The following is a 16,278-nucleotide window of genomic DNA, read 5'->3' on the forward strand; positions in this document are numbered from 1 at the left end:
GAGCCACCGTGATAACCTATTGGGCAAAATTCATGGAGCTATTGTGACTATAGAGAGAACTCACTTTTCTGGCCTTGAGGGACAGACTCTGACACTTGGGTTCCCAAGAGAAGTGAGAATGGAAATGGGTGTGGCAATTGGTAATTAGGGTGTGGATTCTGGCAACTAATATGGTTCCAGAAGGATATCAGTTTCCACTTCCCCATATGCATGAACCTTCTGCAGTGAGAGAGTGTGGGTCAACACCAACTACTTTCTGCCAAGTAACTCTGTCCTAGATCCTTCAGAGTAACTGTTTGCCACCACAGTGGCATAGCTATGAGCACAGCTGATACCAACACTGAGCAAGGCTTCAATCTCAATCCCTGGAAGCCAATATTGTGGCCAACACTTTTGACAAAAAGAAAGATCTTCAATATGGTGATAAGGAAACAGGAGGCACACTCAAACCTTCCTCACTGTTTGGATAATGAAGAAGAAATTTAAATGCCCAGGGAAAAGGAATTAAAAGCTGATTGGTCAAAACCAGGAGTGTTGGTAGGAAAACCCATGCATGGTGAGCTGCTCTACTGGTGACTGATGGACACATCATCACTGAGGATTTCCAGTCCTTCCATCATTCTAGCCCCTCGAGCTGAAGGTGAATGGACATTTGCCTCTTCTGTAGGTCCACAAAGCCCTCTACCTGCTCCACAGTTTTGGGTCACTGAAGATTTTTTGATTTTCTAGAATATCAAGGTCATTTCAGTTCATCCATTAGGGTTCTGTACCCAAGTCTTAAAACACAGCCTGAACAGTTTCTCAGTTCTGAAACTTTGGACTTGTAGGGTTGAGTCTTAAGACCTCTGGAAACTTCACATTAGAGGTGAGGAAACAGTCTCTGGTTTCCTTTTCTCCTTGATGCCAGGAAAACTCTCTCTGATGGATCTTGTTAACCTCTCTAAGTCTTGTCCTTTTTTTTTCTCACCCCAGCAGCCTTTTATAAGTTCCAACAGTTCACACCTTGTCCTCTTTCTCTCTGCTGATTTCTCAAAGTTCTCCTGTGAGGTTCTTATGTCTTTCTGCTCTCTTCAGTCTACAGGGAGCCCTAGACAACCACATTTTCCAGATTTGATGACGGAATCATCATGACTATCCAAATGAGGACCATGCAGTGATACAGATATCTTCCTCTGACCCGCCACACCCCGTGAAACGGTGTCTTGCAGATATTCTGTTCTGCAATGGACTCTCATTACTTCCTCTTCCAACGTTCCCCTCGCTCCTGCTCCAGCTCATGCTTTATTCTCTTGCTCTTCCCCTCAGATCACCGCACTCTCTTCCCACCTATTGGGCACCAATTCCCTCTGCTCTTACTAAACCCTCCAGTCTGATAGTGCAGTCCTGTGAGGTCTGGTTCTTTTTCATTCCTTCAGTGTCACCAAGATTTGATTCATGAGTAAGTTAGCAAATTCTGTTCCTTAACGCAGCCATCTCATTCTTTCTCATTTTTGTTTATTTTCTTCACTTGGAATGCTACTTTACACATGTTGCTCTTTCGGTTAATAATGTTGGAGGTAAAAATGATGTTTTGTGCAAGATCTTCCTATCCCCGTTCTTTGTGCCTGCCCTAACAATTCTGATTGTTTTGGTATTGTAATACTTCCAATAGTCTTAACCTGCAAATTGGTGATCCTACAGGAACAGGAAGTGGAACATTTTGGCTCCAAGAGAAATTCATTAAATTTTGCTAACAGAAGAGAAATCTGCCTAGGATCAATGAATCCTGGAAGGCAAAACAGGCAAGCTGGAGAGTTCACTTCCTGTGTAGCAAATGATGAGCCTGCTCCATGTCCTAGAAGGAGACATTATTTCATCCCTTCCTACAGATGTAACCTTGCAGACTTAGGCAGGTTAAGAGAAGTCCCTGCACCATGGTTTGTGTATAACCAGCAAGATCATGACCAGGCCCCTCAAGAGTAGTCCTTCCTCACTCCCTATCATTCTCTAGAAGATCTCCCTCCAACTAGGGTCCCATAATTATTTGTTAGATATTGGATTGGACAGCCTTCTGAAATGGGCTCAATGATCTCCACCTCTTAATTTGACACTTGCGATACAGATTTTCAGCACCACAACAAGTACACGAGCACAAACAATGTATTCAGCAGGTAGATTTATTAGGCCCATAGTTTTGGTGGCCCATAATTTTGTCTTTGCCAGAGCCCTATTGACTGGATAAACAATGATGGAGAACTGAAGGAAGAACTGGCCACATGCAGAAGTAGTCTGATGTGTAGGGTAAAATAGTTTTGTAATAGTTAGCTTCTGTGAGAACTGACCTTCTGCAGAATTTGTACTAGTCTCTTGGGAGAGCCATGGCCCACTGAGCATTATAATAGGCCTCACTTCCAAGGCTCTGAGACGTTTGACATTGACTCACAGGGTTACCACGCTTCTAGCACAGGCATCATTTGAGTAAAAACCAAATCTAAACCACAGGTACAACTTATATAGTTTTCTTCCTTCCATGCGTGCTGGACCTCATAACTGTGTCCTAATGAGCAGAGCAGAGGGAAGGTGGTCGGGGTGATAGGTGTTACCACCAGGATCACACCATAAAATACTGTATCTGGCCTGTTCTTGTACTGGATTTCTCAGTTTAAAAAAGGGAGATCGTGCTATGAGCTGCTTTATTAAATATCTGTATTGCTAGGAACTGTGGGCAGCATTAACCCAATAACCAGTGAGAAACTGAAGCCCTTGGCCCAATCACTTTGAGGAACAGACTCTTGCCAGCAACCAAGGAGAATCCTGGAAGTGAATCCTTTTCGGTGATCCTCTGAATGATCGCAAGATCAGTTGATATCTTGATTGCATCTTGTGACAGACCCTCTGTCCTGGGGTCAGTAAAATTGGACTCTGACTCCAGACTCAAAGAAACTAGGGGAAAATGTTCTGTTTTAAGTCATTGAGTCTTGATGTACTTTGTTATGTGGGAATAGATAATTAACACACTGCTTTTGGTAAGAGCTTTGATCATTTGGGGGTTTCTCACACTCTCATCCTGATGCAAGGACGGCCTCCCTTCCCTTGATCTTCTCATCTTTATAGTTATCAGTTTCTCCCCCACCAAGAATCATTCACAACACCTCCAAGAGTGGTCCTTGCTCCCACTTGAGCTCCACAGCACTGGTCATAGCTGCCACTGTAATCACAGCGTGCTGACAGTGCACTGCAGCCAGAGACCTTCTACAGATCTAGAACTAGAACTAGAACTAGAACTAGAACTAGAACTAGAACTAGAGCTAGAGCTAGAGCTAGAACTAGAACTAGAACTAGAACTAGAACTAGAACTAGAACTAGAACTAGAGGTAGAACTAAAGACATCCAGTATGTGGGTTCTCACAATCGCTTAAGACATAAGGCTAATCTGATACCCATTATGGCATATGGGAGTGTGGACAGGACATACAGGGCTCTGAATCAAAAGGGCAGGATGTGGATAGGCTGATGATAGAAGGGTCTAGGACACTTAGCTGGGTGAGGGCTCATCTGAGTAGATGAGCCCTGCTCCTTCTTTCCCTCTTTTCTCTCCTCCATCTTCTTTCTGTCCTCCTCTTCCCTCTATCTCTTTTCTTCTTGCCTGTGTCTTGTCCTTTCTTTTTTCTCCTTCCTTCTCCATTTACCTCCCTCTCTCTCCTCAGGTATTCATGTCTCTGTACCTGTGTCTGTCAAACAGGAACTTGCTGGCCCCCAGACCTCACCTTTTTAGGGAAGAGAGTTGGGGGCTGGCTGCATCTGGATCCATGGCACTCAACTGGATTCTGCTTGCACTTGTAGGAAGCCATGCATGGATTCCACAATTCTGCTGCAAACTTATACAACAATCAACTGTCCATTCTCCATCCCAGGGCTCAGAACCAAGTTTTGCACCCAGCACAGCAGTGAAGGATCTAACACCTCACCATGTGATGCAGAGTACTGGGCATCAAACCTCTTTCTTATGAAATTGTGATAGCTAACTCCACAACTAAGACTATGTGACCCCAGCTCTTCTCCTCATGGTCCTGTTATCTGGTAGCTTGCTTCTTAAAAATGGCTGTCTAGTTCTAAATAGCTCACCTCACCTTCTGGAGTTGGATTCCAGATTCTTCTTGCCTAGGACAGAGAATTGAATGAAACAAGCAAAAAGCAGTGGCAAAGTTTATTCAAGAAAGCAAAAATAAAGAGGTGAGTAAATAGAGAAAAACAGCGAGAGCAAAGATAAAACTACACACTGCATCTGGGTCACACGGTGTGGGCTATCACAGAGAGGTATGACCGCACTGGTTCCTCATGGCTGCATTTATTTAATACTATCAAAATCTCGAGGAAACCCATGAGAACTTCTACTTTTGAGGGGCAGTGCTGGGATACCATGCCTCAGGCTGACATCAAACCTAGGCCATCCCATTGAAAACCTGAGTGAGTTCTCCTGAGTTCACTGCAGGGGTTAGGATCCATTCTGCATGTGTCTGGGATCTTGTAGTTAACAGATTCATGCCTACTTCTCCACCCTAACCACACCCTACTCTCCTATCTCAGTGACACCCTAACACCTCTCTTAACTTCTGACCTCACCTGTGTAGTTTTCCCTCTTGAACTAAGGACGGACCTTTCCTGTCTTATTCACTGAATCTCTGTGTCTTACATGTAGACTTCTGTGTCCTCTCAACCAGAATGGTCTCTTCTTTTGATTTGATCCAGAAGGCAGGTCATACTAAGACTTTGGGAAAATGGACATAATCCTATTTCTTTAAAAACAACTCTTTCCAAGTTGCCTTCTGTATTTCTAAACACATTATTGGCTTAAAAATCCTACAACTGTCTTGAGGAAGAAGCACCCAGTATACTTGAGGAAAAAATTACATTTCCAAATCTTTGTGAGGATATCAAAAAAATTTTCAGCCTTTTGAGCTGGACATACTTCAGTTCTCCCCATGTTTTCATTTGTTGGATCAACCTTTGCAGAATGTTAAGAGCTCTGCTGAGTTTTCTCCCACACTCAGAGCAGGCTGGATATCCCTGGTTTACCTCATAATTGTTACCTGGTTATTGCATGGGAATGCTTCCCTGCCATGAGGTTTTATGTCATTCCAGGAGTGAAAGTTCATATGTTGAACTGGTGTATGCTTCCTATGACTTATGTCTAGATCAGTTCCCTACCTCTTTCATGAAATTGTTTTGTTTTTAGTAAACAGAATGGGTTGTGGTCTTACAGAATGCCAACATTTGCTACATATAGGATTGTTCCTTTACTTCTCTTGTCAATATCTCTCATACGGCCCCAATATCCATCCTTATGGTTGTTGTCCTAGTTCAGGTTGTCTCCCTGCCCTGAATCCTCACATCTGCTTCTTCTCTGAATTCTCTGGCTTGATTTTTAGGACCTTGTGTGATCATTGCCTTAAGGGTGCTTCATCCTCCCTCCTCTTTCCAAGCCCACTCTCCACTCAAGGACAGATCCTTACTGTTTATACATGATTATTACAGGCAAACTTCAAAGATGGGCTTTATGATTCCTCTCTTTTATTCATGTTTGTGTACTAATTATCGGTTTCTGTAACAAAATATCTGAGGTTTGCTATTCTGCTAAGAAGATAGGATTATTTGGTCTGCAATTTTAAAGGATAGAAGTATCAAGTAGAACTGGCTGGGTCCCAAATGGTACAAAATTGAAACAGGAACTGGTCACATGCAAAAGTGGTTAAGTGCATGAGGCAAGCTCTAACAACTCCCTCTTCTGTGAACTAAAATCCCATAAATCCTCCATTCATCTCTTCTGAGGGCAGCGCTCCAATAACCTTCTCCAGGCCTGCCTCTTAAGGTCCCATCTCCTGTGATATCTGCACACTGTGGACTAAGCATTCAGTCTGTGAACCCCTAGGGGACAAATCACATCCAAAGCACAACCATGCCCTTGGCTAATCTCCTCCCGCCAGTGTGCAATGGGCCCAGCTACTTGCTTCTAAGGTGGTAAATGTACCATCAAGGTCGCTTTATGAAAGGCTGACTTTGGCCTTGTTTGCTCCCTTCTTTCTCGCTGCAATGAAGGCAGATCATACTGTGAGCTGCCTTTTGGAGAAGCCTATGTTTCCAGGTGCTGAGGGAAGTTTAGCAAAACCACCAATGCAAAACTGAAGCCTTTAGTTCAATGCTTTGAGGAATTGATTCTTGCCAGCAACCAGCAAATTTCTTGGAATTTCATCCTGTAAGCCTCATAAAGATTATAGCATCTGTTGGCTACTAAATCACAGCTTATGACAGACCCTCTGTCACATGACCAGCCAAGCTGCAATCTGATCCCAGGCCCAGTGGAACCATGAGATAATGCTTTTTTTTTTTTTTTTTAGACACTCAGTCTTGAAATAATTTATTATGCAGCAGTAGATAATGAATACACCTTTCTTGGCCAGAGCTTTGATGATCTTGAATTTCATCACATGCATGTCTTGGTGCTAGATACTGACTCCCTTTATAGGATCTTCTTTGCATTTATGTTGGTGCTCAAAGTTTTCCCTAATGAGAATCTTTCTTGACACCCCCAGGAGAAGATCTTGCTCCTCAACCTGATCTCTGCAACTCTTGACATCACCTTCACTGTAACCAGGACATGTTGACAGTGATCTTCTGTACTGGGGATCAAGTAGGGAGGAGGGTCCTCAGAATTATTCAAGGCACAGGATGACTCTGGTTTTCACTATGATAAGTGGGATTGGGGACAAGATATGCAAAATCTCAAATCAAAATTTTTCACCAAGGAGAAGTCCAACCTAATCCTAACCACTCTTAGGATGCAGAAATTATAGAGTTCTAGGTTTGAGACAGAGGCCACTTTAAGGATTACAGTCTGGTGTTCCCCTCAGGTGCCCACATTGCTTCCTCTCTCCTCTTCCCTTCCCTTCCTTCCAGACACCTGACTTTTATGTACTATGGTCATTAGAACCTGGAAACTTGGAGAGTCTGACAGGATTTATGCCAGGACCTTCTGAGAGGGTCCTTCCTTCATTCCCATGGATTCAGCACTCACTCATATCTGAAGCTCCAAGGAATCTATAAAGTTTAGTGTTCATTTCCTGCTGCTACCTTGAAGTCATTTGGTTCATCCATTGCATGAAATTCACAGCCTGTTGTGACCACAGAAAGAAGACTCTTGTCCATCACTTCCTTGAGAGAGGGACTACAACCTCTGGGTCCCTGAGCGAAGAGAAAGTGAAATGAAGAGGTCAGAGTTTTTGGTAGTTTATGTCTGGATTCTGGAAGGATATCAGTGCCACTTCCTTCCCAATGCCCATGAACCTTGGATAGGAGATCCTGCTCAAGACCAGTTCCATTTTGCTAAATCATTGTGTTCTAGGTGTTCCACAGAATCTGGCTGACACCCTTTCTGTGAAAAGGCATGATGGGGCATGGCATATTACCCAACTTGTAACACTGCTTGAAGAAGCAGACAGGAGGCAAGCTCAGTCTTTCCCTGAGTGGCTGGTAGTGGAGGAATTTATGTATTCTAGGAAATGCAGTAGAGATGGACTGGCAATAACTAGGAATCTTGGCAGGACAGTCTATACATGGTAAACTGGTCAAGGCATAACTTGTGGACACTTTGTAATCGAGGAGTTTCCAGTCTGGTCTTCTCTGAAGTTGCTGATGGTACTCCTCACTTCTAATCTAGGTTCACAACAGACTGTTGCTACTCTTTAGTTTCTGCTGAATTTGGTTCACCCAGGCTCTCAAGGTAATTTGAGGCCATGTCTTAGGGTTCTACATCTTCATACTGAAAAATATCCTGAATAATCATGGCCTCTGGAGACTTGAGGTCAGTGGATCTTTCTCTCTCTCTCAATCTCTCTCTCTCAATCTCTCTCTCTCTCTCTCTCTCTCTCTCTCTCTCTCTGTCTGTCTCTCTCCCTCTGAGGAATCTGTCTAAAGACTACTGATTACCTTTCTGTGTTTATCCCTTATTCCTCCCAGCCCATGGTCCTTTGGAAGTGAGTTTCCACAGCTCAGCCATGGTCCTTTCCCCCTCTGATCATTACTTACTTATGATTGTCCCCTGATGACTGTCACAGATTTCTGCCTTCTCCAGTCTACTGGAAGCCCCACATTATCATATTTTCTACTCTTAATGATAGAACTGCTATCATTCTCCAAATGAAGATCCCTAGAATTACAAAAGATGTTTCCTTTTAATACACTGCACCCCAGAAACAATGAGTTTCATAAATTTCCTTCCCTGAAAATGGCTCAGGTACTTCCTTTTCCAACATGTGCACGCCTGCTCCTGCAGATCATGTTTTACCCTCTTTCTCTTCCCTTAGGACCCTCACCCTGGTGCCCTCCTAGTCTCTTGGCCTCTGCCCTCCTCTGCACCTTGGTGTTTCTCATCTCACTCTGCCCTCCTCTGCACCTTGGTGTTTCTCATCTCACCACACAGGAATGATTTCTCAATCCAGGAGCTCACTCTTTCACCTCCCCTACTCTAGACGCATGCCACTCTTCACGATGACATTAGAAATCCACAAGGTTCCCACCGATTCCTTCAGTGTCATCATGAGTTGACACCTCTCTGGTTAGTTAGCAAACTCTCCTGCCTACATGATGCATCTCTAGCCACTGTCACACAGTGACATGTCCCGAAGCAGAGAAGCAGGGGGCTAGCCTGGATGTACTCCTTCTATATCTGCCCAGCTCTGGGACCCTGGGCAATGATTCCTCACTGCCTATTCTCAGGGAAAGTCTTTACTGACCCTAAAACATGGTGGAAGTATTTTTCCTATTTTCTTCACCCAGAAGAGTACTTGACTTAGAATAAGCTCTCAATAGTTTTGACACTTAAAAATAATTCTGTTCTTTGCAAAACATTTTCATTCCAGATCTTCTTCCTCCTCTATCACTATCTTGATTGCATCATTGTTGTCTGTAAATAGAACTTTCAAGGGCCTCCATCGTGCCCTATGTTGCACATATGGGAATAAGGACTGGGTGTTAGTAAACCCTGTTGATCGAACAAAGAAAAACCTCAGTCTCAGCTCAGCTCAGCTCTCAGATAAACTTCAGTCTCAGAGAAACCTCAGTCTCAGCTTTAGGTCCCCAAGTGGCAAAACTAGAAAGCTGGAGAATCACATTCCTTTATAGCCAGGGGTAAATGAGCTTGCTCTTTGTCCTGGAAGGAGATATTATCTTACCCACCAAGGTTTCTGACTGCAAACACAATTCAGAGAACTTGTCTAGGTGAAGACAAGTCGCTGTACCAGACTTTATGTGTACCTAGCAAAATGAGTAAGAGTATCAGAGACTTACAGAGGACCATCTTCTCCAACAGATCTTTCAGCTCTTCTTTATGATGCATGATGTTCCATAATTCTTTTGTAAAATCCCTTTTGCCAAGATGAAAAATTCTTTTACTTGTGATGAATGCATTGGCATATAAAGTGCCAACATCTGTGTAGCTTCCAGTCAGAAAACACGGGATATGTTGCAAACAGAGAAACCCTAATATTCTGATTTCACAATTCTGCGTTTTCTCTCTTCTTGCTGATTGAAGAAGTTAAAAAGGAGAATGTGACAATGTAGACACATAAGGCCCCTTTGTGGGGCTATGAATTCATTGCACTTCCCCTTCTACCAGAATCCAAACTCCACACCTTACACACACCTTACTCAACTCCCTCATATGTCTTAGAGAACATGAACTTCAGGAAGGTGGGATTCTCTCTCTCTCTCTCTCTCTCTCTCTCTCTCTCTCTCTCTCTCTTTTAAGTTAAAATGTTCCATTTATTTTAACACACTTGAATTCAGGGTGGAAAGGTGAAACAATATAGTATTAATATACACAACATATCGAAGATGCAGACGTTTTAAAAATCATGCTGTAGAAGAGATAAAGAATGACACAATGGGGTAGCCGGGCGTGGTGGCTCACGCCTGTAATCCCAGCACTCGGGAGGCTGAGGCAGGAGGATCGTTGCGAGTTCAAGACCAGCCTGGGCTACAAAGTGGACTCAAGGCCAGCCTGAACTGCACCATGAGACCCTGTCTCAAAAAGACCAAAAAAAAAAAAAAAAGAATGACACAATGGGGAACAGGTCTGGTTTTTCATGATTGATTTTTAACCCTGTGTTATTATGATAATATCCAAAAGATTTGGCGGTGATTTTTTTCTATATGCAGTCTTTTAAAGTAGATATAGATTTCCTTAAAATAAAGCTAATTTCCAGAGTGCAGAAAAGTTGAGTATGAGATTCAATCCAGCAATCCAGAGTAACAAAGGGTAAAGATACTAAACAGATGCCTTTTTACTAACATCCAGTCAAAAAAACCCTGACCACCCAAGGGGACTACCTAGAGTCCTCACTGGAAAAGCAACAATTTAGTGCACCAACTCTGGGAAATTTATAATTGTATCTTGTTCTCTATTACATAAGGCAATTTATATAATTAAGTGGTCTTTATAGACAACCTGCATCCATCGAAATTAAACATTCTACAATAGTGTAATTATAAGGCCATGACTTTTCTTTTGGGAAAATCCCTTAATTTTGGGGGTAAGGGGGGTTGAAGACAGAATCTCATTATGGAGTTCAGGCTGGCCTCAAATCCATGGCAATCCTCCAGCCTCAGCCTCCCAAGTGCTGGTATTATACACATGTGCCCATGCCCGGCAATGTAGGGTTTTTATCAGTGTTATTCATTCTTTGAAATAAAATGTTTTAACTGAATTAAAGTCATTTTAAAATACTGCATATATCATGACTAGTATATTAAAATTATTTATGCTATTTATATATAGTATTCAAAGAAAATTTACTACTAAATTCTTCTGGTAGATATTAGTCTGATGTGCTTATTATTTGACTCCATAGGATATTAAATTACAGATTTTAGCATCTATTTTTTCGGCTCACTAATCAGGAACGCAGCTTGTACAGGCGGTGTAGCCACCCAGTGGTCATGATAGGTCTTCAAGTTAGCTGTCACAAGCTCAGTTACAAATCCCAACTGTGTCAGCCAAGTTGGATTCAAGTCTTCATCAAAAAGAGCTGGTGGAGGTTGTCAGATGCCTTCAGTATAGATCCCCCATCCAGCGATGAGCAGAGGAGATGGCAGCAGAGACGGGAGAAAACCTTCAGAAATTGTGCTGAGGAACTGCCCCCTTTTCCACCACACTCGTGTTTCTCATGCTGCGGCACACATGGTTCCTTGCGCCCCTGGTCCTCCCACATCCCCGTGGCCCTCATGATTCCCTCCATCCGTTTCAGTATTTAGCACATCATCTCTCCATCTGAGATTCCCTCCTGCTGTGTACTCACATGACTAGGCCCTGAATTCCCCCCTCAGCTCTGCCTCTCTCTTCCTAGAGTCTCTGAGCCACTTCTGAGGGCTGGGTTTGGGTGTCTATGTCCCTGGGCCTGACAGTCACATGTCCAATTTCCGTTAGCATGGAAAGTGAGGGTCTTCTGTGGGAAGCAAGCAGGACTCAGCCTCGCCCTCTGTGGTGTCTCTCACACACCCCCAGTCCAGAAGACACTGAGCAATGGTACATCACTGTTTGTCCTGGAGGCCCAGACTCACACTTCTGGTGTGCGAGGTTGACCTGAGCTGGACCTGGAAGGGAAAAACCCTAAGTCTCTACCTGGTCTCCAGATCTGGGGTGCTGGGGCTGTCCCGTGTAGGGGTTGAGGATGGAGGGGGAGTCACTGCCAGGCTCAGCACCCACTGGGCTCCCGGCACTTTCCCGTGAGCCTCTCTGTGCAGCATCATTGCAGCACAGGAGCTGGGGCCTCAACCTGGCAGGTGTTTCATATGGGGGGAGGGAGGCCAGGCCTGAGGGCAGAGCAGTGTCCCCATCCCCTTTCCCAGGAGGCCCCTCTTCCTGCATCTGTGAGGCTGAGAAGCTGGAGGGCTCCTGGTCCCTGGTCCTCACCTTGATTGGGGGACTGGCGTGGGAGCCGACTTTCTCTTCATATTCAGCTTCCTCCCCAGTGGTGAGCAGGACTACCCCACTTCAGGGGGTCCAGTGATAGGCCCTCAACTTCTAAGACATCCTGAGCTGTTCTGCTCTCCCTAGAATTAAAATTAAAGGGCTAACTTTGATCTGAGACTTGTGCTTGTTCTGCAGGCCTGGAAGTAACCAGCGGCTCAGGGCTGTGAGGCCTCAGTGAGATTCTTCTTCTCCACTCTGGAAACTCGACTCACACTCCTAGTGACCATCTGTGCCCCTCCCCAAGCTTGTTCCCACTGTTCCTATCCCAGCACTCTGGTGGAGGGACCAAACCTTAGGGACATTTTTCCAGCCACCCTGATGTCACCTTGTTTTGTTTTGTTTTTTAAACTCAAACTTTGCTTAGTTTCTGTTGCATATCAGGTTGGTCCTCTTTCCCCCACAAATCTGCACTTTCATGTGGTCACCTATGTTAGGAAGAGTGAAACCCAGTGTTCCCAGGGTTGCAGCTGTGAATAAAGGCCATGCTGTCTGTGTCTGGGAGCAGGAATCTCCATCCCCGACCACAGCGATGATAAACAGCCCTACGGGTCTCCTGATTCCACTGCAGCTGCCCTCTCTGTGCACCCTGAGGGCAGCAGCATGGACTCTGGGGAGCACAGATGTGCCTGCCCTCTCGCTAGTCTCACGCTGACACCTGCCAGGGGCTCCTATCCCCAGGGAGGCTGTGTGGGTATCAGAACGTGGGCCATGAGACCTTGCCTAGTTGGTCAGCTTCATCACTGGCTGTGTGAGTCTGGTTTCCCCAGAGAAACAGAACTCAAGCCCTATGATTTTGTTTTCCTCAAATGTCTGTGGGTTGGAAACTTAACCACTGAAGTCACCTTAAAGAGTCTTCGGAGGTGGTCTAAGTGGGAGGAAATTAGGATTATCTAAGATTGCGAGTTTGGGGACTTCATCATGGCAATAGTAGGTTTATAAGAAGAGAAGCAGAGACTCCAGCTGGGCTACTTGCTCTGTCCCATCATGTGGTGCTCTTTGCCATTACATGGCAGTAAGAAGGACCTCACCCTTGCAGAGCAGATACTGATTCATGCTCTTTCACTTCCAAGCCTCTAAAGCTGTGAGCCAAATAAACTTTCACTCTTTACAAGGTGCCAGCCTCAAGTCATTTGTTACTGCATCAGAAAGACTATATTTAGTCTTACACACACACACAGTCACAAGTCATTGTGAGTAAAGAGATGAGCCTTATCCTATCCTTTACCCTGGCAAGACAGAGCTCTTATGAAAAGGCAAGAGACTGTAGGAGACAGGGCATCAGATTGTGGGACAGTGCCTGAGTGGGGGAGAAAGATTAGGAATGCCACTTTCCTGGGTGATTTGCACAGCACTATACAGTTCACTCTGGGCCACTTGTGCCCACCTGGGCCACCAGTCTTGTACCAGGACCCAGTGACTCCTGCTTTTACTGACTGACCCCAGCTACCCTCCTTTGTGCCCAGCAGTTGTCACATGTCTAGCCCAGTGAATGTCACCATCTCAGTGTAACTCCCTGAAAAACCCCAGAGCAAAGCTAGCAGTGAAACCCACTCAGCTGGGATCTAGCCGGTTAACAGCAGGTTAAGATACAATGAAACGAGTTTGGGGTGCTTTGATGTGCAGCAGTATGTTACTGAAAAAGTAGCCCACATAGTCCATTAGAGAACAGGGAAAAGGCAAACTTGGAAGTCACTTGTCTAACTTGCCTACCTTCAGTATTAAAAGGGTTGTTTTAAGTTGTAATTTCAAGCCTACTGTGAAGACCCTATCAAGTTCTGTGTTCTATCCACAGCCACATTGGAGCAGCACTTCAGAATCCTGTCCCTGGGTGCTTCCAGGTTAAAAGTGGCCACAAGAGGAAAGAAGCTAAGCAAGTCACAAGGGTGATGGTCAGTAGGACCCAGGTCTGTGGCTGCTTTCACAGGTCATAAAACAGCTTCCACAGGCTGCTGAGTTGTGTGCTCATCTCAGTGATGTGACATAACCGCTGTCTCCTCTGTCTGATGGGAGGGGGTAGGGATTGTCCTACTTGCTCAAGAGTGTGGGGAGGAGTCAATGGAAACATGTATGTAAAGGAACAGCACACAGGCTCCACCTTTGTCATCCTGGAAATGGGAAACAACAGCCCAGTGCCCTGGGACAACAGCTTGAAGTCACCCCCCAGCACCCTGAGGTTGGGGCAGAAATTGGAGGAGAAAGAGCTGCTGTATCCTGAGTGGTTCCGTCCAGGGAAACCTTGTCATTGTTCAGCACACCTGACATGTTGATGCTTTGGTGCCGGATTTTGGGCCCCCATCTCTGTGATTAGACCCTGCACAGAGCTGTGGACCTCAAACCCCTCCAACAGTGCAGTCATCCTGCCTAGGCATCCTCAGAGCCAGAGTCTGTACTGAGCAGATGGGGCACCCTCTTCTGGGTAGAGTCAGGTGGGGCACACACAGAATTTGGAGCATGGCTGAGGATCAGCTTGTGCAGTGGGAGAGTGAGACGACCTGGGAATGCAGTGCAAAGGGTCCAGCTACATCCTCTATCTCAGAATCACTTGTGGAACCCAGATTCTTCCTGACTGACCAAAAGTCCCTGCCATGTTCACTCTGCCCATTCTCTACTAAGAACTCACTTTCCCCTCTGGTACTGTGAGATCCCTACCTATCCCTAGTCTGTGCTCCCCTCATCATGGTCAGCTACCTTGTGACACTGGGGATTGTCCAGTGACTGTTTTCCAACTAAACACTGCTGCCTCTCACAGGAACAGTGGAACTGTTCCACTTACCCGTTGGCTGGAAACTGCAAGGCACGGGCTGAATGTGAACCACCTGGCTGTAAATGAATGAGTGAGAGAGTGAATGAATGAATGAATAAAAATTTTCCTCCATCATTCTGTGATACAAACTTGACAATTCTTCCCTCCTAGCCAATCAATTTAGGGCAGACAGAAATTGGTGAGATGGCTCTACTGGTAGACAGGACACAAAAGACAATCACTAGTGTGACAGGGGCAATTTACTTTGCGGTCTTAGTTTGTTTCAGCAGTTTAAGCAAGACACCATAAAGCAGGTGGCTTATAAATGAGACACATTTATTCCTTACAGTTATGAGGCTAGGAAGTCTAAAATCAAGGCACCAGCAGGTTCAGTGTCTGGTGAGGGCATGGTTTCACATAGATCATGCCTTCTTGTTGGGTCCTCCAATGGTGGCAAGGACAGATGAGCTCTCTGGGGACTCTTCTATCAAATTGCTAATCATATTCATAAGGGCTCTTCCTCCATGGCCAAATTACCAACTACAGGATCCCATTTCTTGTGGTCTTCACCTTGACCATTTGGATTTCAACTTATAACTTGTGGAGAGATATGAGTATTCAGACCATGCTCAACCCCAGCAGGACCTTCTGAAAATTGGGAAGTGGTTCTAGAGGGCCTTCCAGCTCTCTTGACTTGTGTCCCAAGTTCCTCTTTGCGGTGTGGATTCTCTGTGGCCTCCCCCGATCTCTCCTTCCTATTCTTCTGCTTTTCTCTACAAGCTGGGGGCCATAGGAAACAGATGGGCGATGACCCAACTGGGCTGATCATTGGGAGGCTGCAACTGTTCCTATATGAGAAAGAGTTTGGGCACATTGAGGGACTCAGAAGAGTTGCAGGATGAAACACCAGCTGAACATCTAAGAAGCTGTGAGCATGCATGTGTGTGTTTGCACGCATGTGCATGCATGTGTGTGTGCATATGCATGAATTTCTAGCTATGCATGCATAACCCCCGCACCTCCCCTTCTCAATTACCACAGTTGATTAAAACATCACAGCCTCTCCCCAAGGTGATGGATAATGGTTCTGATGAGGGAATGGTGTAGCATGGAACTATCCACGAAATTGAATGGAAGAAGCCAGTGTACTTTTCTGCATGTAAAGTCTTTAGTCCAGCATGTTCAAAGCTTTAGCATTCAAGATGTTACCTCAGATGGCAAAATCTCCAGGCAAGGCAGCAATCGGTGCTAAAGTAAATTTGGGGCTCCTTCAGGGAGGAGGGGTTGTAGCAATACGAAAGGGGAACTTGAGTGATCTTGGAGCACGTGTGGTAGTCCCTCTCTTGCTGTTGTTTTCTAGGAGACTTTCATCTACATGTCATATATTCTCACCCCCCGCTCCTGCTCACAAAGTTCCAAAACATTCTGACAGGAACCAATGCAGGCTCCATCTCCCAGAGTTTCCACCACCTCCTCCCAGTCCTTGCCAGACAGTTAAAAATAATCTTCTGTCAGATGCAGGAGTGTGTGC

At 45.1% G+C, this 16,278-nt stretch overlaps 1 long non-coding RNA gene across 1 annotated transcript; it reads right to left on the reverse strand.

Moving 5' to 3' along the window:
* Nucleotides 1-4,187: 4,187 nt before the first annotated feature.
* On the reverse strand, nucleotides 4,188-9,548 carry LOC134476718 (uncharacterized). Its single transcript, XR_010048522.1, has 3 exons — nucleotides 9,322-9,548; nucleotides 8,062-8,182; nucleotides 4,188-7,218 (listed from the first exon to the last, which is right to left on the reverse strand). It is a non-coding gene; the product is annotated as an uncharacterized LOC134476718 (long non-coding RNA).
* Nucleotides 9,549-16,278: the final 6,730 nt, after the last annotated feature.

Source organism: Cavia porcellus, unplaced genomic scaffold (genome assembly GCF_034190915.1).
Source record: "Cavia porcellus strain 051 isolate PalLab524CR breed Dunkin Hartley unplaced genomic scaffold, mCavPor4.1 scaffold_7, whole genome shotgun sequence".
Taxonomy (NCBI): domain Eukaryota; kingdom Metazoa; phylum Chordata; class Mammalia; order Rodentia; family Caviidae; genus Cavia; species Cavia porcellus.